The sequence below is a fragment of the Chiloscyllium punctatum genome, chromosome 10, assembly GCF_047496795.1.
Source record: "Chiloscyllium punctatum isolate Juve2018m chromosome 10, sChiPun1.3, whole genome shotgun sequence".
Taxonomy (NCBI): Eukaryota; Metazoa; Chordata; class Chondrichthyes; order Orectolobiformes; family Hemiscylliidae; genus Chiloscyllium; species Chiloscyllium punctatum.
In genome coordinates, this window is record NC_092748.1 from 78,116,390 (window position 1) to 78,140,762 (window position 24,373).

A 24,373-nucleotide genomic window follows, 5' to 3' on the forward strand; every position below is an offset into this window, starting at 1 on the left:
CAACTATGGACTCGTGGCAATGATATCTTCACTAGACTATGTTCCTGAGATTAATATAGCTAATGTGCCATTGAGAACTTCGTATCTAAACTGATGTGGGCATACGTGAATGTCTTGCTCATGCTTATTCTGAGCTGGAGGAGGACGTGCTGGCTGGGGAGGCTGTTCTCTTCAAGTTGGACAGATATGCAGATGCTGTTGTTGCCTGCAGAAGATAAATGGTGACAGAGTTGTGGAATAGGATTAGAAGCTTGGGCATGTCAAGAAAACATTCACCATGGTAGTGATGAGAGAGTGGCACTGCACTTGAAAATGAATTCTACTGGGACATGGAGGTATCAGCATCACCACATGAGCTGTCGCTATTGTATCCGCTGGTCTCAAGGGTTCTTTCTTTGTACGGGGGAGAAGACAGATGTAAGGCACATTGCCCCTGTCTTGATCCTCTGTGCCCTATCATGAATCATTTTCTCATGGAATGAGACAAAGCAAAGGATTGAGTGAGAGCAAAGTGACTGACACAGTTGTTAGTGTTAATGCAGGTCATTGAAAGGGGCTGCCGTGTGGCAGAGGAATGAGTAGGAAGTGCAGAGGGCAGGAAGGGTCAGTAGTTTGGGGAGAGGGCTTGTGTGAGAGTGATTGAGGGAAGATGGTACATGTATTATTGAAAGTTGTTGACCATGAGATGTGGTGAGAGGCAGGTGCTGTATCAGAGTTATAATAAATATGAGGTAGAAAAAAAAGAGGATAGAACAAAAATTAATTAAATTATTTTCAGGATTCCTCAGAATTTTGGGACACTGCACTGATCTAGGTGACAACCTCAGACAGGCTGCTTAGACTTGGTGCCATGGTCTTGCTTGGTGTTCCTGAGGAAAGAGGGCAGTTCTCCTGTCCACCATATCATCCACCAAGACCTCCAGCCCCTTGTGGGAAAAGTGAATGTCAGCACGTCTCCATTTGCCATCTCTTACATAACTCGTCCCACACTGGAAACCTGAAAGGCAATTATCAGCCTTCATATCTGAACTGGTGCACAGCAAGGCTTTATGGCGCCAGTGGGAAACCCAGAGTATCCCAGCAGTACAAGCATTTCCACTGCTACTGAGTGCAATCACAGAATCATGGATTCCCTACAATGTGGAATCAGGCTATTCAGCTCATCAAGTCCATAACAACTCTCTGAAGAGAATCCTACACAGACCTACAACCCATCCTGTCCCTATGACTCTGCATTTACCATGACCAAACCACCTAACCTGCACATCTTTTGACTGTGGGAGGAAACCGGAGCAGGGAAGTGATGGATAGATAATGAGATGAGCAGTATAAAACTGGATGAGGAAACTTACTGGAGCTCACAGAGAGAAACCCTGTATGAAATTCCTTTGGATTGACACTTTGCTGATTTTTTGGAAACTTCAGCTCTATGTTTCTAATCACATCAAGCAATGAAAATGTTGTAACATACAACAGAAAAACAACAATTGTATTAAATCACTTTGAAGCATATTTTGATAATCAACAATGAATGCTGTTATAAAGTATGGCTACAGGTAGTATAAACTGAAAGAAATAACATTGCAGACTTCTGTTTTACATAGTGTGCTACTGTAACAAATTGAGACTTAAACTTTGCATAATCAAGCAGATCTCACCATGAAAAATCTATGCTTCCATATACTTTAGGCAAGCTGCTGGATTACTATTTTAAAGCTATTCTCTGCTATAGGTTCTTGATTTGGTGATTTACCACCAGGTCCTGAAAGATATTGTCTTTGCCTAACTGAACTTTCAAGCTGCCGTTCATCATAGCTTAATTTCAAATATCATGACTACAGATAGTAAGTATAAGGAATCTGTAAAACAAAAATATTATCTATAGATATATATATAATTTGGTCAGCAGGGTTAGATCACATGGAATACAGGGAGAACTAGCCATTTGGATACAGAACTGGCTTGAAGGTAGAAGACAGAGGGCAGTGGTGAAGGACTGCTTTTCAGAAAGGAGGCCTGTGACAAGTGGTGTTCCGCAAGAACCGTTGCTGAGTCCACTGCTTTTCATCATTTATATAAACGATTTAGATGTGAATAGGAAGTATATTTAATAGGTTTGGAAATGACACCAAAGTTGGAGGTGTAGTGGACAGCGACTAATGCAATTAATGAAAAAGTCGTGGGGAGTGTTGCTGAACAAAGAGACCTTGGAGTGTAGGTTCATAATTCCTTGAAAGTGGAGTCTCAGGTAACTAGGATAATGAAGAAGGCCTTTGGTATGCTTGCCTTTATTGGTCAGATATTGAGTACAGGAGTTGGGAGGTCATGTTGCATCTGTACAGGACATTAGTTAGGTCACTTTTGGAATATTGCTTGCAATTCTGGTGTACTTCCTATTGGAAGGATGTTGTGAAACTTGAAAGGGTTCAGCAAAGGTTTACAAGGGTATTGCCAGAGTTGGAGGGTTTCAGCTATAGGGAGAGGCTGAACAGGATGGGGCTGTTTTCTGGAGCATCTGAGGGTGAGGGGGCAACCTTATAAAGATTTATAAAGTCATGAGGGGCATGGATAGGGTGAATAGATAAGGTCTTTTCCCTAATTTGGGGAATTCTAAAACTAGAAGGCATAGGTTTGGGTGAGAGGAGAAAGGTTTAAAAGGGACTTTAGGGGCAATTTTTTCAAACGAAGGGTGGTGTATATATTGAATGAGCTGCCAGAGGAAGTGGGTAGGCTGGTAAAATTAAAACATTTATAAGGCATCTGGATGGATACATGAATAGGAAGGGTTTAGAGGGATATGGGTCAAGTACTGGCAAATGGGACTAGATTAGGTTGGGATATCTGGTCGGCATGGACAAGTTGGAACAAAGAGTCTGTTTCCATGCTGTACATCCCTATGACTCTATGAGTCAATTAGTCAATAATGTCTTCACTCAGCTTTCTCTAACTGAAATATTAATGATCATTTCAAAATGATTACATCCAATATTATTGCAAAAACAAATTAGAGTCAAATAATTGGAGGCAAACTTTTCTTTATTATTTGTTTTCATCTGATGAAAAATGCTCAATCTTATGCTCGAATACTCAGAGTGGTAAAACGATGCTGTAAATGTGTTGCTGGAAAAGCGCAGCAGGTCAGACAGCATCCAAGGAACAGGAGAATCGACATTCTGACCTGCTGCGCTTTTCCAGCAACACATTTTCAGCTCTGATCTCCAGCATCTGCAGTCCTCACTTTCTCCTAAAGTAATGCTGTACACTATTAAAAGCCTGCCCACAAAAATGTAACGATCTCTCTTCCCATACCTCCCTTTCCCAATGGTAAAGTTGGCCCAGGTTCAAGGTAATGTGCAGACAATGGCAGTAAACAAGATAACAGTGAACCAGATTTGGGCATTCTCACAGACAGTAAAACTGGAAACTAAAAGCACGTTTTTTTTTATTTAAGTTGTCAGATAGTGAAACAAATGACTATGACTATGGATTGAAACACAAAGTTAAAACAGTAGAAATAAACTTAGAAAGTAGTATGTTAGAAATATGCAGATTTCAAAAGTGGAAGAAACTTGAAATAACAAATATAAAATTCATAGAATCCGAATCATACAGCACAGAATATTATGTTTATAAAGCCAACAAATATATTTATCAGTAATTATGTTGTTGGTAGACCATTAAAACCCAGTTGCACTTTACTTAAAAATATCTACTCTGACAAAGATTTCTAAAGCAAGACTGACACCATAAAAGACTTAGTTATTGCATTCTGGTCATACTTTAGAGCGTATTCTTTAGAGGAATTTTAAATCATTGACAGCAACTTCTGACTCTGTTTTTAGTTTCTGTGCGTTTCTAGAGTCACAAGTTTTCTGTCAGCTCCAGTGGCTTAATGTCTGCAGATTCTAACAGCTTTCCCATTATTACTAGCACAAAACTGAAGTCATTATGGTGTTACTGAACTACTGAGAATGTCATGCCTTAGAATGTAGAATGTTACTTCCATTAATGTTTTGTTTGCCATAGTTGCAAATTTGTCTTTTATTAACATTCAGTATTGTTTTGGTAATTTATTAATATATAGTTATTGTTTTCTTTCATCCAGGAGTCCATTAAATATTCTAGAATATTTTGTAAAACTTAGGTAATTATGAAACCAGAATGTAGGTGAAGATTGTAGACACATTTAGAATGTGATACTCATTAAGAGTCTTAACATATACCTAACTTGTTGCATTCTATTTTGGTTTATTTAACCTTCTCTGATTTATGTTAATGGAAAATTCTAAGGGATGTTGAAAATGTAGAAAAACATCTGCACCTCCCTATAAAAAGACTTAGATCAAAATGATGGGATGACAAAGGAAATTATTTAGAAATAAATAGTTAACATAATTATTTTTGTAATCTTATTTCAATCAAGATTGGAAATGTGAGCTTGCATTACAATAAGTATCCACACAAACCTGACAATCTAGCAATCAGTTCTTCAAATAAATTATGTTCACATACAACTTGTAAGAAAATGCTCTTGCATGAATGCCTATCTCAGCCAATGTACTTTTGTATGGCAACAACTTTCTTTAAGACAACAAACTGTTTATAAATTTGCTTAACAAAACATATGGATAAATTGCAATCCATGTTGCTGTTGAATTATTCACACTTTCTCATGTATGGGATAACATATTATATGGAATTTACTAAATGTCTAGTATTTATCACAGACAGAATATTCAATTGTACCAGATTTGTCACACAAAAACAGTAATTTTAATTTGTTCAGCTTTCAACTTCTGTTCATTTTAATACATCAATCTCTTACTTATGTTTTTAAGTTTTGATATTTTTCAAAAACTGTGATCACATCACATGCTTACTTAATTGACAATTTTTTTCTTCACCATTGGCAATTTGAGTGATTACAAGGTTTCACACTGAACAGCATGAGATTCAATAACAAATCCTCCATTCTGAAGAGCATATTGTAACTTGGAGTATAGCCTGACAGGTTTGGTCACAAAGAGAGTGCTTCTGCAACAAAAGGCTAATGAATGCCATTTGGTAGCTTGTGGTCAGACTCGCACTTTAACTGGCAGTTGCCACAAAAAGCTATGTTTCAGTAACTCTCATACAATGCCAAATCACAACCAGATTTATCATCTTGCCGACACATGGGTCGCTGCCCTGAAAACACTATTAGCTGGTATGGAAAAAAAACAGTAAACCTATTTCAGCATGGAGTTCTGTTCTTTTCAAAATGCAAATTGCAAGTCATTGTATTCATCCTATATAATAGCATTAATTAGGCATGCATACAACTATAGGAAATGTCCAAAGCGCACAGTGCAGACAGTAGGTCACTTTACATAAATATCTATGGCATGTGATATAATTTGTTCTGGTATGAATCCTGGAGCATTGACCTCAGTACTTAACATTATATTCAATGCATGTTGGGCTATGTAATCATGTTGCCACCAGGTTTGTCGCCTGCTTTATTTAAAAAATGAGAACGATAAATTCACCACATTAAAAACTTATTTTATTATCATGTCTTTGGGATTATTATGAAGGTTTTGTTAATCATTCAGCATGCATATATCTGGACTATTATACTGACTCTGCTAATGGTCATTGAAAACAGGGCACATTTTTCTTGATCTTTAAAACATGTGGCAATTATATGAACTAGCAGTTTGTAGGAATGCTGAGAATATGCAACTTGCATTCACTTAATTTGTCAACTACATAAAGATTTAGAGGCTGTTAACAACAGCCTGTTCCCTTAACTGCTATTTCCAGGCCCCATTAGCTATAACATTGTCAGGTGCTGCTATATTCAGTGAGTGGTCGTTACATTAAAAACAGACTAAAGCTAAGTCCACAACTTTGTTCTGTGTCTTTTTAAAAACTGTTCAAAACGCTTTATGTTTTCTTCTATTCATTTAGAAATAATTCAAAACAAGGTCCAAAATCAATTTTATCTTAGTTTTTTTATTGGTTGAAATTTTTGAGACCAGTGTCTGTAAGCCAGTTCCTGTCAATTGTGATTGCTGAAGTGGTTGCCTTATCCCAAAGGTGATAAACAACACTTTTTTTGTGTGCGGTTCATATGTTGCTGGGATAAGAGCAAAATTTAGAAGGATAATCACAGTGTGCTGGCTCACAGTTACCAGTCTCTCATTCTCGTCTGAAGCAGTGCCAGGGTGAATGGCAAAATTATTTGGCTGTCTTCAGCTGAACAATATTTTTGTATTGATGGCAAACTTTTATTTTGCACATTGTGTAGAAAAACTTCTATGTCTATGTGTGTATGACATGCAATTCTTAGACTGATAAAAGGAGAGCAGCTGCAGAAAGATGTGACGAATGAAGCAGGGCCAAACGTAGGATGTTAGTGGCAATGTGCCAAGCTTTTCTCGATCATTGACTTTCAAAGATGGTAAACAGCTATAAGGAAGAATTTACCATGACATTATAGAAGCAGTGTCTGTGTAATTTTTTTCTAACTTTCACCCTGCAGCCTATCATTGAGAATAAAGGCACCCCTCCATGTTGGGTACTATTTGATTTCAGAACTTTGCATATTTTTTGTTCACTTGGTTAAACTTCTCTCTGAGCTTCCTTCCCCTCTCCCAGCCCTAACATTTTTCATTATTTGATAACATAGAACACAACTTAAAATTAACCATTGATTCATTTACATAGCTCTTTGCACATTTCTCTTATATTTGCTTTTGCTGCCAAGTTCTGAGTTTAATAATCATCAAACCTTGTCCACCATGCAGTGATTATTCTCATTATACAAATTTATACTGTAATTGTTATTCTAATTTCAGAGATCAAATGACAAAATACACTGTATTAGCATTTCATTATACCTACAATTCATCCAAAACTTCCAATCTATCCAATTAAAAAATCTAAAAGCCACAAAATCTGTTTCTTTTACAATCTGCATAGAGAAAGAAATAGGCATTACTGCTTCAATAAGGTTATTCAAATCAAAGATCACAGAACCAATCCTTAGCTTTGCAGAATGGTACTGGATGAAACACATGGATTGTTTTCAAACCTCCAAATAATTAAAAGAACGGATTACATGTGTGTATTATTATAGTCTTACTATCCTCTTACATAGTCTTACAACAGCATTATTAACTGCAACAGGATACATATATTTCTTTAGTTTTCATACAGACTCCTCTTGAAGCTTCCAGGTGGGCTGATATTTCTTAGCAGTAGGTACATTAGTTTCAAGTGAAAATTATAACTTCCAGACCTGAAGAAGCCTGTCCTCATTTATTTATTTTGATTGAATGTGTTCCATTGGACTTTAACACGATCTCAGGAACAGTATGCAAGTTTGCACTTCGTTGTCGTGGGGATGAAAATGAAAGTACAGGTAGATGTATTGAGGGCAGGATCTTGACACACATGATTCCTTGGCTTACTTGTGTCTGTTTTGTTGGGTACTTTTGGAAGACCAGTACACTGTTTAATATAGCTATGTGATGGTTCCATTGTAGCATAATAGCTATGGCCCAGATTTACGAATGGTCAGATAATCGTTTCTGACAATAGATGGGCTTTTGTCCATGGGACCGTGTTGACTTTTTAAAAAAATTCTTCTGCGAGATGTGGATGTCGCTAGTTGGCCAACATTTATTGTCCACCCCTTGTTGCTCTTGAGAAGGTGGTGGCGAGCTGCCTTTTTGAAGCACTGAAGTCCATGTTACGGTTAGGAAAGGACTCCCCATTGTAGCAGACACCGAGGGAATTGTCTGGGAAATTTAATATTCCATGGGCAATTCTCCTACATTTGAAACTCTCTGAATGTATCAGAAAATTTGGAGAGTTCTGCTGTATTAGGTAAATTGGTACCTGAGAAAGATTAGACTTTTAGATACCTAGTATAACACCTGAGCAACTCTTCAGGGGATCACCAATTTATCTCACGCATCCAATCTACACTTCCCCAGACCCCTTTCACCCCACAGACCCTGACCCAGCACACTGTCTCTCCCAATGCTTGACACACCCTGCCAGCAATCTGACGTGACCTCTCTATGCCTGGGACCCAACATTCCTCACCAAACTGATATGCAACTCCCACCTCTGACCCCGCCAAAAAACCAACCCACCTGCCCCTAACCAGAGCTGACCTCCCATCCACCAATTCAAACCAAACCCCAACCCCACTGCCAGACCTGACCACACTTCCACCACCACCATCAGACCTAATTCCCCTTCCCATATGCCAAACCTGATATGTCTGCTTTCTAATGTACCCTTCCCACATCCCACATCCCCATTTCATCACAGAGAACAGACATCACCCACCCACCACCAAATTCTGCCACTCAAGATATCTCCTGCCCATTTCAAGCTACTTTTAACACTCCATCATGTATCTGGTCTCCTTGTGCACTGGCACCCAATTTACCTGGCACCTTGTGCATATGGTACTGTCCCACCTAGCAGCCTACCTCCCACCAATTTTTAGATTAGATTAGATTCCCTACAGTGTGGAAACAGGTGCTTCGGCCCAACAAATCCATACCGACCGTCCGAAAAGCAAGCCACCCAGACCCATTTCCCTCTGGCTAATGCAGCTAACACAATGGGCATTTAGCAAGGCCAATTCACCTGACCTGCACATATTTGGACTGTGGGAGGAAACCAGAGTACTCTGAGGAAACACACGCAGACTCGACGAGAATGTGCAAACTTCACACAGATAGTCGCCCAAGGCTGGAATTGAAGCTGGGACCCTGGTGCTGTGAGGCAGCAGTGCTAACCACTGATCCACCATGGACTTGTCACTTGACCGTCCTTGCACCCTAGCTGTACCCACCTAGCATTGCTTATATGGTCCACTACCTTTCCTTAACCACCCAGCTCATCCAGCACCCTAACTTCATACTTACATCATGTACTTATTCTTTATCAAGACCTGGATCATTAAACAACCAATAGCCTTAAAAAGGGGGCATGGTTTGACTTCCCCTGACAGTTGCATTCTACAAGGACCTGTCAAAATGGAAGTATGATTCCACATTTCTGAAAGAGCTCTGATTGGAATCTCCAATTAGAAATGAGGAGCTCTTTCATTTCATTAAAAAAAAGCAGACTGGCAAAAGTCATGAGATTGCCATTCCATGGAAAATCAGGCTCAATATTTTTGTATAGAACATTCAATGTAATTACAATTTTTCGAAATTTCTTTTAATACAAACATTGCAAACCTTTGTAAAGTTTAAAAGTATAAATATATTTATAATAGTTCTCAAATATTATTATTTGAAAATGGCAAGGGCAGATGTGCAGTAAAACATGCTACTTGAGAAGTTGCTGCCTGTGATTTCAATAAGACTTACATTGTTCATAGTTCAACTTGTTCTCCACCCACAAGAGAAGAATGCAAAAGGGAATTTCACTGGTAAGTTTCTAACATTTATAATTTTGATTAGCAGTCAAACTCTGATGCAGAACTGAAAGCAGGATAAAGTGACTTGTTGGAGAAACAAAAATAGAAGTTCCTGGAAAAGTTCAGCAGGTCTAGCAGTATCTGTGAAGAGACGTCAGAGCTAATGTTTTGAGTATGGTGACCCTTCCTCAGAACCAGGTCACCGGAGCTGAAACATTAACTCAAATATTTCTTCACAGATACTGCCAGACCTGCTGGCCTTTTCTAGCAACTTTTGTGTTTGTTTCTGATTTACAGCATTCACAGATTTTAGTTGCAGAAACAACTTGCTTGTGGCTGTTACTTATCAATCAACTGAAACTGAATGGATTGAGAGTGTGGTGCTGGAAAAGCACAGCAGGTCAGACAGCAACCCAGGAGCAGGAAAATCGATGTTTTGGGCAAAAGCCCTTCATCAGGTACGTTGAACTGAAACTGAATGGGTGTTAATCACTGTAGTAAGAAGCTGACTTTGCAATTGCAATTTGACTGTGAGTAATTGGATCTCTGTAAGACTTTACACGTTTTGCTTTCATAAAGAGTGTAACAGCGCAAAACAGGATGATGTATACAATTGAGAATTTGGTGCAGTGAAGGAAAGAGATGATGATTTTGATTTTTTTTTCAGACATCAGGACTAGTGAGTCTTCGATGTATTAATTAGGCAGCCTGGATATGATAATTTGATGAGTTTTTAAGATATAACCCTTTTAAATGTAGGCAACAATTTGTACTAATACTGAGGCGGTATACATCTTACATTAAATTTATAGCCTAACTAGTTACGCTATTTGATGTTACTACATGAGCAGTTGAGCTACGTTTCTAAAATTGAAACAATAAAAGTTAAATTAAACAGAATAAAAATGGCAGGGCAGGTAAAGTGTTTCAATTGCATCTGTGGGAACTTCATCTGCAGTAAGGACTTGCAACTCAAATAACTTCAGTTCCAAATTGATAAAACTGAAGTCCCAAGCTTTGAACTTTGTGATGCATTAAGGATGGAGAAAGTTACTTGGACACTTTGTTCCAAAATCCAGGCCCACCCCTTAAGCTAGGTACTTTAGATTTGACCTGTAGGTTGGGAGAAGAATGTGTGAGGATGCACTAGGGAGGTATAGAAATGCAAAAGAGCAATGGAGGAATTGCAATTGTCTAATGGTTTTGAGTTTCTTGCAGTTTGTGTGGATGAGAACAGGGACTGCAGGGAGTTAATCACTCTGACCATGACACCATGATGCAGAGAGCCAGAGTGAAATAAGAAGGGACAAAGTGTACAAATATTAAAGCACACCAGCGAATAAGGTCAGTGGAGGGAAAAATGGTAAAAAGTTAGACTTAAAGCTCTTTATTTTAATGAACACAGAACCATAAGAAAATGAGTGAATATAAAGCACCAATCAAAGTAAACGTTTGTGATAAAATAGTCAAGAAGATGAAAAGAACTTAAGCACTACAGAAAATGTACTAGGAAAGTTAAGGAGACTAAATCCCGACATGTTCTCTAGAACTGACAGCTTGCATCCTGAGGTCTTAAAGGAAGTGGCTGCAGAGAAAGTGGATGCACTAATTGTAATCTTTAAAAATTCCCTCCACTCTGGAAAGGTTCCAATATATAGGAAAACATGATATGTAATACAGGTGTTTAATAAAATGAGTATCGGAAAGCAAGGTATTAGATATGTTATGCTAACATCTATCATTCTAAAAATGCTAGAATCCATTATTGAGGAGCTTATATAAAGATATTTAGAAAATCATCGTGCAATCAGGCAACTTTAAAATAATTTTATCATAGGGAAATCATGTATTACAAATTTAATAGAGTTATTTGAAGAAATAACAAGAACAGTGGATAAAGGGGAGCCCATAGGTGTACTATATTTGGATTCCAAAAAAGAATTTGATAAGGTGAGAAATAGTAATGTTACAACACAGGAGCTAATGATGTTGGGAGTGATGTATTAGCATGATATTCAATTAACTAATGGGGATAAAAGAGTTGGGATGAATTGGTCATTTCAGGTTGGCAAACTACAATAAGTGGATTGCAGCAAGGATCAGAGCTAAAGCCTCTATAGTTAGGATGAGTAATAATTTCTTGGATGAAAGGACACAGTGTATTATCAATTTTTTTGCTGATACAAATATAGGTAGGAAAGCAAGCGTGAGTAGGATAAAAGGAGGTTGCACAGGCATATATATAGGTTAAATTAGGGGACAAAAAATGGCAGATGGAGCATAATGTGGGAAAAAGTATGGTTATTCTCTATGGCAGTGAGAATAGAAAAACAGAATATTATTTATATAGAAAAAAAATTGCAGAATGCTGCAGTAGAGGAAATCTGGGTTTCTTCATATATAAATCACCACATTTTGCTGTACAGGTGTAGAAAATAATTAAGAAGTAAAATGTAACGTTGGTCTCTTGCAAGTGGGATGAATGAAGAAGCCATAGTTGAACAAAGCATTAGTGAAACCCAGAGTGCTGAGTACAGTTTTGGTCTCCTAATCTAAGGAGGTAAATAGTTACATTGGAAACAGTTCAGAGAAGGCTCACAAGTTTGCATATGGGATGAGGAAACGTAGAGCAGGTTAGGCCTATACTCACTGAAGTGTAGAAGGATAAAAGATGATTCTGTTGAAACAAGCAATTCTGAGGAAGTTTGGCAGGTTAGATATTCAGGGAGCGTTTCTTCTCAAGGAGAAGTCTAGAACTACGGAGCATAATTTAGTAATAAGGACTTTCCCATTTAAGACAGAGATGAGGATGATTGTTTTTTTCTTTCTCTTTATTAATTACTAAAGTAATTCATCTTTGGAATTCACTTCCCCACGTGGCAGAAGAGATTAAGTCTTTGAATATATTCAAGGCTGAATTAAAAAGAATTTTGATTGATAAGACAGCCAAACATTACAAAGGACAGACAGGAAAGTGGAGTTAAGGTTACAGTCAGATTAACCATGACCTTATTGATTCCAGCTGGAGCTGACTCGATGGACCAAATGTCCTGATCAAACTCTTTTTTTAGTGATCAGAACAAACAAAAGGTTTATTTACTTCTTGCCTTCCCTTTCACTCCAATCTTTCTTTCCCTCTGTATCTTGTTCTATGCCTGATTTGATGCCCGAAACGTCAATTCCAAAGCTCCTTGCATGCTGCCTGAACTGCTGTGCTCTTCCAGCACCACTAATCCAGAATCATTGAATACATCCAGTCTACTTCACACTTCCTCTGTGTGCTTGTAATGTTAATGTCACTGTCCTTCAATGTGATTGATTAGAAACACCATTACTTCTTGACATTGTCACTAAGTTACCAAAGTCATCCAAATGGATAGACATTTTTTTTCCATTTCACTCTTCCAGCAATTTGTAGAGCAAAATATTTTCAACATTTAATTGGCAAATGTAAATCTAAATAAATAGATACTTTGTTCCAGCAGCTGCAATATTTTTGAATGATTGCAATGTTTCTCAAATTTATCAAAAATCTACCAGAAAAATGAAATTTGAGCTTTTGCTTTCTTTTATACTGTTGAAGTATGGTCTGAAGTTAAATACAACGGATGTCCAAAGAGACATGGGTGTTCAGGTGCATAAACCTTTAAATAACTTTTAAGTGCTGAAAATAATCAAGAAAGCAAATGGAACGCTGGCCTTTATATCTAGAGAACTAGATTATACAAATGCAGAAATTATGCTGCCATTATACAAAACCCCGCTTAGATCCTACTTGGAGTACTGCAAGCAAATCTGGGTAGATATCTTAGGAAGGCTTCAGAGGAAGTACAATTTCTTTTTTAATTTCTTCACAGGGCAAGGGCATCAGTGGCTAACCCAGCATTAATTGCCCATCATTAATTGCCCAGAGGGCAGTTAAGCATCATCCATATTGTGGTGTGTCGGAATCACATGTAGCTCAAACCAAGTACGGATGGCACTTTCCTTCCCTAAAGGACATTAGTGAACTAAATAGATTTTTCCGGACAATCAACAAAGGATCCATGGTCATCATTAAACTGTTGATTACATTTTTTGTATTGAATTCAAATTCTACCATGTGCCATGATGAGATTCAAACCTGAGTTCCCAGAACCTTAGCTGAATCTCTGAATTAACAGTCCAGCAATAATCACACTAGGCCATCACCTCCCCCTAAGCATATGTTTGCAAGAATGACTTGGACTTCAGGTATTGTTATGAAGAAAAATTATACAAATTAGGAACAAAGACAGAAATGGCTGGAAAATCTCAACAGGTCTGGCAGCATCTGTGGAGAGAAATCAGCCTTAACGTTTTGGGTCGAGTGACCTTTCTTCAGAACTGATGGTAGCTTGGGAAAAATTGTTTTTGTGCAGAAGATGGAGTGAGAGGAGGGGGTAAGCAGTAAAAGATGGGTGAGTTAGAGCTGCAAAAGAGATTATCTTGTTCCCTGGTCAACATTCCTGTCTCAGTTCAGGGAAAGCTGGAGGAATAGCGCTTCATATTCTGCTTGGGAACACTACAGCCTTCCTGACTCACTATCGAGATCAACAATTATAGGGCTTGAGGCACCTTGTCCCATGTCCTTACACCAATCACCACATTGTTATCACATGGTCTGCTATTGCATACTACCCATTAATAGTCCCCATTAGCAGCCATTCATTCTCCTAAACTGACCATGATCAACTTCTTTGTCTGTCTAACTGTTCTTCTCTCTCTTTGGGCTCTATCTCCACCTATCATATACAGTACTCCTTAACCCCACCCACACCCTATCTTCTGCATGAAATGCAACTTTTTCCCGACTAGCATCAGTTCTGAAGAAAGCTCACTGAACTCTGATTTTTCTCCACAGATGCTGCCAGACCTGTCAGATCTTACAGTAATTTCTGTTTCGTTTCTGATTTCCAGCATCCACAGTTCTTTTGTTTCTTTTATACAAATTAGGCCTGTTTTCTCTACAATTCAGAAAGGTAAGGGGTTATCTGATCAAAATCTTCAAGATATTAACAGGGAATGACAGAATGGATGTCGATAAACTAGGTCCATTCATTGGTGATTCTCGAACAAGGCGACATTGCCTGAGAATTGGGTGCATGGTGTTCAGGAGAGACGTTAGGAAGAATTTCTGTGCAAAAAGACTGTAGATGTTTGGAACTATCTTTCACAAACAACAATGGATGCTAGATCAGTTGTTACTTTTAAATCTGAAGATGAGAGACAATCTCATAAAGCAAAGATATCAAGGGTTATGGGCTAAAGGCGAATATATGGAGTTCTGCCAAAAACTAGTAATGATCTTATTGAATGGCATTGGAGGCTGAATGGGCTGAATAGCTTCTCATATGTTGGATACTGATTTTTGTTTGGACAAATTAGAAAGGATAAATTAAGATTGCAATATTAATCAAAAATTGAATTATTAAAAATAAACATCAATAATTTATAATACCGGTTGTAAGTTGCATTATATTTCTATGTAGTTTCATATTCCTCTAACAAAATTTTACAGCAGTACACAGTTCAATTATAAAGCATATGGATTATCATGGAACTGCAGTTAACATGGTAATGAGCTGTAATATACAAAGAGAGCCAATTTCACAATACAGTAAACTTTGTGTTATCTAGCACTCTACCAACTGGGAATTCTTACGTAACCAGAATTTCTGATAGCTCACACCTTTTTAGAAGCCACTCATCTTCGTTTTCAGATGCTGCATCCTTTAAAAACAGTTAATAATAACAGTAATAACTGTAAATCTGCAGAAGGTGTTCTTAGACTTTACATTGAAATTATCAATTATGGTTATTGTGCTTGAATAAAGATGTACTGCTTGAAGTGACTGGCAGTGAAAATAAGGGCAGGATTTGTTTTTAAAATCCAGTCTGAATACCATTCTGGTGTCAGCTTAATCTTCATTTGTGGAGCTTTTATAGAAATGCCCTGCTATCCTGGGACCTTTGACTGTCCAAGTGTTGCCCCTCTTCCCTCAACCCGTCAAAGACAGGACCTTGTTTCACATCTGAAATAATGTAACTCCCTGTTCACCAGTATTTTAGATTAACCAGCACTACTTATTCCTTGAGAATGCCAGATAACAATGATTTAGTTTAACAGAAACCAGTTCTCAATGGTTAATTAGGCTTTGTAAAATAACATCATTAAAATTAATATGCATTCAATTGTAATGCATAATATTCTATGCAAATTTTGCCAAAATATAACAAATATAGTTACTTGTTAATTTTTACAGTACAGTTATTTCAAAAACAACTCCACTTGCTTCTATAAATGTTGCTTTTTCTCCAAAATAACATTTTCCGATGCATTCTTCTGACTTCATGGTTTGATTGCATTTTAAAAATTGAGAATAATGCACTTTTTTAAAAAGATATCTGAGAATAGCAATAGAAATCTGTATAAATGTAATAAACTCAGTGATACATATTGCATTTTGATCATCCGTTGAATGGAGGTAGTTTGTTTAGCACACAGAGTTGTTTTTTACTGTCAACAAAATGGAATAATCTGTTGTGAGAGGATTTTAAGATGATGTAAGGCTTTGAAAGAGGAATATGAAAAAAAATTCATTTCCTGTGGTATATAGTACAAATAGTATCAGTAAAATGGCCTAGCATGGAGATTCAAGATAACTCTGCTTTCACACTGATAACTGTTTGCTCATTTCCTGACAACAAAAAACTATAAATCTCTACAGGAATTAAACACGCTGGTTTGTTGAAGCGGTTTGACATTCTGTGCTAGACTGGCTCCATTTCAGTTGAAATCTGTGGCTAGAATAATAATTGCAGGTTCACTTATTATACTGGTATCAGTTTAGTGCGGCATGAGGCTGATACAGTACTGTATATGGTCAAATTCTCTTACTTTTGTGTCACTTATTTTCTCTGTGGGGCAGATTTGCATTTTAATAGAACTAGTTTATAGACTTCTCTCCTTCCTTCAGAGCGCCACAAGTGGCATCATTAAGTGAGTTAAGCCGGATTAATGCTGATGGCAAAGTCAGATAATACAATAACAGAGACCCTCATTTCCATCTGGATTAGGTGAAGAGTGCAGGCCTGTCTGGTGCAAGGTGATAATTTGTAAGCGTGATCTGTTGTACTTGAGAGGATAAGATTAAATTTAGTGGGCTTAACTGTCATTCCTGTAAGTCAATTACTTCATCTTTTCAAGCTTAGAATTTCTTTATGAATAAAATAAATGGAATATTGAGCCGCTTCAGAACCCCTCACAGGGACTATTGACTCCGTGGAGAATTACACACACTGGGGCAGAAAGGTTTCCGATTCAGCTCCATAAACAATAAATAAACTCTATTCAGGTACCAGCATGGCAGTAACACTGTCAGATTGTCCATCACCAGCATTTCAACCATGACAGGATACCACATACCTCTCTTCAGTTCAAAAAAAATTTAGTCCTTTTCCTTACCTCACGTGAGATATTTAATTTTTTTCCTCACTGCATGCATAACAATTAAAGAAAATTAAATATATTTAATCCTGAAAGTCAAGCCACAAGCATGTAACAACAAAAACATCTGGAGTATGAAGAGAAGTAAATGATCTGCCACCAGTGACCTACTTTTTATAAAGACCATACTTCAGAATATAGTCATCTTTGCTTGTGTCTTTCATTGTTATCAAACCATACATATAAATCTTTAGCAATTTTTCTGAGCCAAGGATCTCATGCTGCGATTAAAGTTTCTTGTGCATTCATTGTTGGCATTGCTATGGAATGGTCAACAGACTAGAAACCTCAATAAATCTGATGAACACACATCTGTTTTTTATTTTAAAATGATGTTTTTAGATTCAGCTGTAGAAGCCAGTTTTAACAGTTTATGTTTCATCAGCAAAGTGATATAACCAGTACAGGGAAACCAGTACAGAGCACTGCATATGAGAAATGTCAGAGCAAAAACATAGGGATAAAGGACGTGTTTGGAACTATTATTAGTAATGGAAGCAATCTTTGTGGCTTGGGCCTGCTATGTTAACTTTTTATCATACCTGTACAAAGTGGAATTTCAGTCATGCTGTGGTTCTACTGATTGATTCTTATGGTGTGATCAGAAAACGCAGTATAAATTTAAAAACCTGTAGGGAGTTAATCAAGATGTGACAACCCTAGACTGTACTGCCTTGTGGTGTCAAATCATATGCGTCAGTGTAGAAGTCCTGCAGAGAGTCTCAGCACCACTAGTATTGTTTAATATCCTCTGGCTTTTGGAGGTTTGAAATAGTGTTTCCTTTCACACAAGTAACAATTGTGCTGGTGATTATATGAAAGCGTGGTCTTGATCACAATAGGTCAGAGGATGCACTGTTTTGTCAATCCATGACCACATAAATAGTTTTTGGATTAGTGGTGTTGGAAGAGCACAGCAGTTCAGGCAGCATCCGAATAGTTTTGCCATGCTTTAGTTCATCATGACATCCAGACTGATGTGAGAGGTGAGTCAAACAATCTAAAGCTTCTTTTAGTTTAGATTTTAAAAAAGTTCTAGTTTGGATGGGCACTGAGTGCCATGAATATATCCTTCTATATGACCCCGTCAATCCCAATTTCATTACATTAATAAAGTTCATGTGAAAGGCACTTTAAAAATAATAAACACTTTTTTAAAAATCACAGCTGAGGCAAAGAAACTTTGAGTTTGCTTACACAATTAGACATTTGAGACTATAGTCAGTTTAATGTTTAATGTTTAGAAATATTTTTTTCGACAAATTAAGTGAAAATGTTTAATTTATTATACTATAAAGGAGCTAAAACAGATAAAACATTATGATGGGCATCTTAAGGATAGAGGAGAAAGTGAGGACTGCAGATGCTGGAGATCAGAGTTGAAAATGTGTTGCTGGAAAAGCGCAGCAGGTCAGGCAGCATCCAAGGAGCAGGAGAATTGACGCTTCAGGCATAAGCCCTTCTTCAGGATTCCTGAAGAAGGGCTTATGCCCGAAATGTCGATTCTCCTGTTCCTTGGATGCTGCCTGACCTGCTGTGCTTTTCCAGCAACACATTTTCAGATCTTAAGAATAGAGGTTGGTTCAAGATCAACTACTGTGCAAAGTAAACTGAAAAGGGCAGTTTCAAAATGTTATTATTTAGGGGTATGCTGCAACATCAGCATTTGTTGCCCATCTTTAATTGGTCTTGGAATAAGTGGCTTTTTAGGGCATGTGCACTAAAGTCTGTTAGGTTAATTAGAGCAGAGTGCAGTTAAGAGTCAACCATATTTCTGTGGATCTGGAGTCACCTAATCACATAGGGAGGAAGTAGCCTGCTGGTAATGCCACAAGACTAGTATCCCAATGAATGAGCTAATTCTGCATCATTTCCAATTCCACTACAGCAGATGGTGAAAAACAAATGTAATTAATAAAATATCTGAAATTAAAAGCTAGGTTAATGGAATTGGCATGAAAACCTATCTGGTTCTCTAATGTGCTTAGAGAAGGAAAATTTGCCATCCTCATCTCCACTGGTCTCCTGGTGACTCCAGATCCACAGCAACATGGTTGACTCTTAAAGCTACTCAGAAGAATCAAACCTCTTTAAAACATTACAAACAGAAAGAAACTGGAAGGACCAACCATCCAACATTAATGCAGGCACTGGCAGGATGTACCAGATGTGGCAGCACAGTGGCATACATAGAGGAAGGAGTTGCCTTTGGAGTCCACAAGTGGACCCAGTGGTTATGAATTGTCATGGTCCCACTTAGAGGATGCACTGAAAGTTCAAGGAAGTAAATATACTCTTAATAGCGGACGTAATGTCCATCACCAAGAGTGACTCAATAGCACCACTGCTGACTGAGCTAAAGGACGTAGATGCTTGATGGACCTGCAGCAAGTGGTGAGAGTAAAAACAGACTTGACCTCATCTCACTAATCTCCCTATAGCAAATGTATCTGTCCATGACAGTACTGGTAGGAGTGGCCGCCACACAGTCTTTGCGGAGGTGAAATACTGCCTTCACATTGAGTATATTCTGCAATATATACAGCATTATCAATAGATCTGAACAGGATAGATTTCACACATGAGGCACTGTGAGCCATCAGTTACATGCAACCGCAATCAACAACTGCATGATCCAGTATATCCCATCATGGCAACTTGTAGAATTTTCATTAGTAAGTATGGACTATAACAAAAATGTTAGTCTCAGTAATGCTGACTTCAAAGCTATCACCAACTATACTCTTCAATGGGGAGGTTGTGGCATAATGATAAGGTCACTGGACTAATAATCAAGAGCTTGTGCTGAAGTTCTTTCTATAAACCTCACAACCTTTAAGAAGTACATGGATGAGCATTTGAAGTATTGTAACATCCAAGGCTGTGGGAAATAGGACTCGTGTAGGTTGTGGTATATTTTTGATGTTACAAACTTGATGGGCAAAGGGCCTCTTCTGTACTGTATGTTTTTATAATTTCAGGATTCCTCCAAGTTACCTTTATCATTGAGTCAGGCGATCAACCCTGGTTCAATAAAGCATGCTGGGAGCAGCACCAGGTTTACCTGAAAGTGAGGTATCAACCTGGTGAATCTATACCACAGTACTACATGCTACGAAGCAACATAAACAGCAAGTGATAGAGGTAAGTGATCCCAGACTAAATGGATCATTTTAAGCTCTGAAATTTTGCTACATCCAGTTGTATGTAGTGGTTGACAATTCTATAGCTAACAGCAGATTTCTACATCCTCAATGATGGAGGAGATGACATATAAGTTAAAAAGACAGGGCTGAAGGAGTCACAAGCATCTTCAACCAAAAGTGTGTGTAAATGATGCATCTCAGCCTCTTTCTGTGGTCCCAGCATCAAGCTAGCCAGCCTTCAAACAATTCAATTTATTCCATGTGATATCAAAGAAGGACTGAAGGCATTGATACTGCAAAGTCTATGGGTTCTAACAACATTCAACAATGGAATTAGAAACACAGAAAATAGGAGCAGAAGTGGGACATCTGGCCCTTCGATTCTGGTCTACCATGCATTATGATCCTGGCTAATAATCCAACTGAATAGCTTGTTCTTGCTTTTCCCCCAGATCCTTTGACACCTTTAGCCGCAAGTGTTATATCCAAATCCTTCTTGAAATCATACAATGTCTTGGCCTCGACTGCCTTCTATGATAGCAAATTCCACAAGTTCACCACTCTCTGGATAAAGAAATTTCTCCTCAAGTCAATCCTAAATGGTTTTCCCTATATCCTTAGAATGTGACTCCTAGTTCTGAACTTCCCCACCATCAGGGAAGCCCTTCCAGAATTTACCCTGTCTAGTCCTCTTAGAATATGATAGGTTTCTAGGAGATCCCATCTCATTCTTCTGAATTCTGGAGAATAAAATCTTAATTTGATTCATCCCTTTCTCGTATGTCAATCCCACCAAATCAGGAATCATTCTGATAAAGCTTCATTGCACTCCTGTATAGCAAGAACATCCTTCCTAAGATAAGGAAACCAAAATGTGCACAATATTCCAGATATGGTCACTCACAGCTACGTGGCATTACTTTAGGAGTTGCTCATGTTAGCATCATAAGCCAAACCATCTTCAGTGGTTTCTTCAGTGATCTTCCATTCATGATGAGGACAGGAGTGAGATGTTCACTGATGTTTGCACAATGTTCTGCACCATTGTGACTTCTCAGTTATTGATGTAGTCTATGTCTATTAAAGCCAATTCTGGGCAACTTATAGGTTTGCATCGATGAGTGATATTTAATATTTGCACACCAACATTCACACAAATGCCCAGACAATAACTATATCCAAGAAGGGAGGATCTAACCATTACCTCTTGATATTCGATGGCATTATCTCACTATTAAAATCCTAAGGTTTGCCACTCAGCAGACACTGAACTGAACCAGCCACACTAAGATTGCGGCTACAAGCACAGAGCATATGACATGAATTCTGCGGTAATTACTCACCTCCTATTTGCCATCTAACAAGCCAAAACCAAAAATGCGATGGAATACATTTTATTGGCCCAAATGAGTGCAGCTCCAATAATACTCAAAAAACATAGAACTATCCAAGACAATGCAGTCCTGCTGATTAACACCACATTCACCACCTTCAATTCATTTCTTTCACCACTGTTGCAGAGTGGCGAAGCTGTATATAATCCACAATTTGGAGATGCCAGTGTTGGATTGGGGTGTACAAAGGTAAAAATCACACAACACCAGATTATGGTCCAACAGGTTTATTTGGAAGCACTAACTTTTGGAGTGCTGCTCCTTCATCAGGCAATTGTGATTAGGTGATTGTTATAATCACCCGATGAAGGAGCAGCGCTCCAAAAGCTAGTGCTTCCAAATAAACCTGTTGGACAATAACCTGGTGTTGTTTGATTTTTAACTTTATAATCCACAAGACACATTGCAGTTACTCATCAAGGCTCCTCTTCTAGCACCTTCCAAACTTGTGACTTCTAACACCTCCAAGAACGAGAGCAGCAGACACAAAATGAACATTGCCGGTATTTCTCCTCCAAGACACACACAATAATAACTTGGAACAATATTATCATTCCTTTGCAGTCAATGATTCAAAATCCTTCCAAACAGCAAGGTGAAAGTCTTTGACTTTGTAAAGTAAAAATTCAAAATCTGTTCATTTCTTTCTGAGTGTTTTAATATTTCTTCTTTTTGATAGTGTTCCAAATTTTTTATTGTACTTCCTCTAGTTCTTCAATATCCTTTTCATTGGACACCAGAACTGTAAACAACATTTTGTATTCTACTCTACACAAATGGATTCTAGAAATACATTTGATCCACTGATGTAATGTTTGAGAGTGTAATGGGCAGTGAGAGTGCCATTTCTTATCAGTACTATACTTACTCTGCTGTATTCTAAGTACTCAGTGCACTAAATGTCAAATATGTGGTTAACTTTGGCTATCTTGTTTTTCCAGACAAATCTGGAGCAGCAACCAACAAGCATTCACTTTACATAGGCATCACTTTCTGGAAATATCCTCCCCAGTATTCAAGATTCTGTTTAAATTATTCTGATTCCAGAAAGAAGTTTTGGAATGAACACCTTCCATGATACAATATGGCAGGTCATATGTCACTGAGTGAATTCAGAGTTGGATCTTTTACAGTCATGGACATCAGGCTATGAAAGTTAAGTTTGGGAATGGATTGTCCCCCCATGGGCACAATTGTGTTAAAGATTTAACTGATCACAGCAGTAGTTAATTAAAATTTAAAAACTGAATAAACCTACTCTAATTTCATGGGTTCAAATGTTTGCACGCACAGGTGTATCAGGGAACAGGGACCACAACAAAAAATATCTTCCATTACCTATCAGGAACTTTCCCCACCACAATAGATTTACCAATATACAATGTAAATTATTTTGGCAGACCCATTGACAGCAGCAAAAAAAACAGGACTTTCAGGGTTTCGTACCATGAGCATCAATTTAAATCCCAGCTGTCCACCAGCTCAAACACTGCCAGACAAGATTGGTCTTCACATTACATGTTGTGGAAGTGAAACAAAAAAAAAGCTGCTGAGGGAACATAAGTGACATGGGTGACATTTTGTTGGAAAATGAAACTTATCTGCACTATTCTCTCCCTAACATGCAATGTAACATAATAACATAATTGTTGAATGTGAGAGTCATAGAGTAATAGATTCATACAACACAGACATAGGTCCTTCGGTCCAACTCATCCATGCTGACCAAGTTTCCCAAATTAAACTCATTCTAGTTGCCCATATTTGGCCCTTATCCCTCTAAATATTTTCTATTCATGTACCTGTCCAAATGTGTTTTAAATGTTGTAACTGTACCTGCCTCGGCAGTTCATTCCATATATGCATCACACAGTGTGAAAAAGTTGCCCCTGAGGTCCCTTTTTTAGTCTTTCTCCTCTCACCTTAAATGTATACCCTCCTGTTTTGAACTCCCCTCCACTGGGGAAAAGAGCTTTCCCATTGGGAAAGCAATGGCCTGGTGGTATTATTGCTAGACCATTAATCCAGAGACCCAGATAATGTTATGGGTACTCAGAGACAAATTCTGCCATGGCAGATAGTGTCATTTGAATTTATTTTTAAAAATATGGAGTTAAGAATATACTTGTGACCATGAAATCATTGTCAATTGTTGGAAAAACCCATCTGGTTCACTAATGTCCTTCAGGAAAGGAAATTTGCCATTTTCACCTTGTCTGGCCTACATGTGACTCCAGACCCACAGCATGGGGTTCGCACTCAATTGCCCTCTGAAATGGTCTAGCAAGCCATTCAGTTGCACAAATCACTACACAGTTTCAAAGAGATAATCACTTGATCCAGGCACTGGAAAAGAAAACAGCAGTAACAGCCCTGACAATGCTGCAAAGTCCTCCTCACGAACATTAGGGCCAAAATTGAGCAAGTTATCTCACAGACCAGTCAAGCAACAGCCTGACATAGTCACACCCATGGAATCATACCTGAAAGACAATGTCCCAGACACCACCATCTCCATATCTAGATGTGTCCTTTCCCACCAACAGAACCCAGCACAAATGGTGGCACAGCGGTATACAGTCAGGAGGGAATCCACACAGTCATAGAGATGTACAGCACGGAAACAGACCCTTCAGTCCAACTCATCCATGCCAACCAGATATCCCAACCTAATCTACTTCTACTTGCCAGCACCTGGCCCATATCCCTCTAAATCCTTCCTATACTTATATCCATCCAGATGCCTTTTATACGTTGTAATTGTACCAGCCTCCACCATTTCCTCTGGCAGCTCATTCCATACACACACACCTTCCTCTGTGTGAAAAAGTTGCCTCTTAAGTCTCTTTTATATCTTTCTCCCCTCACCTTA

General features: G+C 38.2%; 1 long non-coding RNA gene across 1 annotated transcript in view; it reads left to right on the forward strand.

Annotated features, from left to right (window-relative positions):
* The window catches only part of LOC140481803 (uncharacterized), a 36,892-nt gene extending 14,214 nt beyond the window's left edge, over positions 1–22,678 (forward strand). The window contains exons 3-4 of the long non-coding RNA XR_011961609.1: positions 19,943–20,105; positions 22,443–22,678. This is a non-coding gene — a long non-coding RNA (uncharacterized lncRNA). The remainder of the gene's footprint in view (positions 1–19,942; positions 20,106–22,442) is intronic.
* The last annotated feature ends 1,695 nt before the right edge of the window (positions 22,679–24,373 follow it).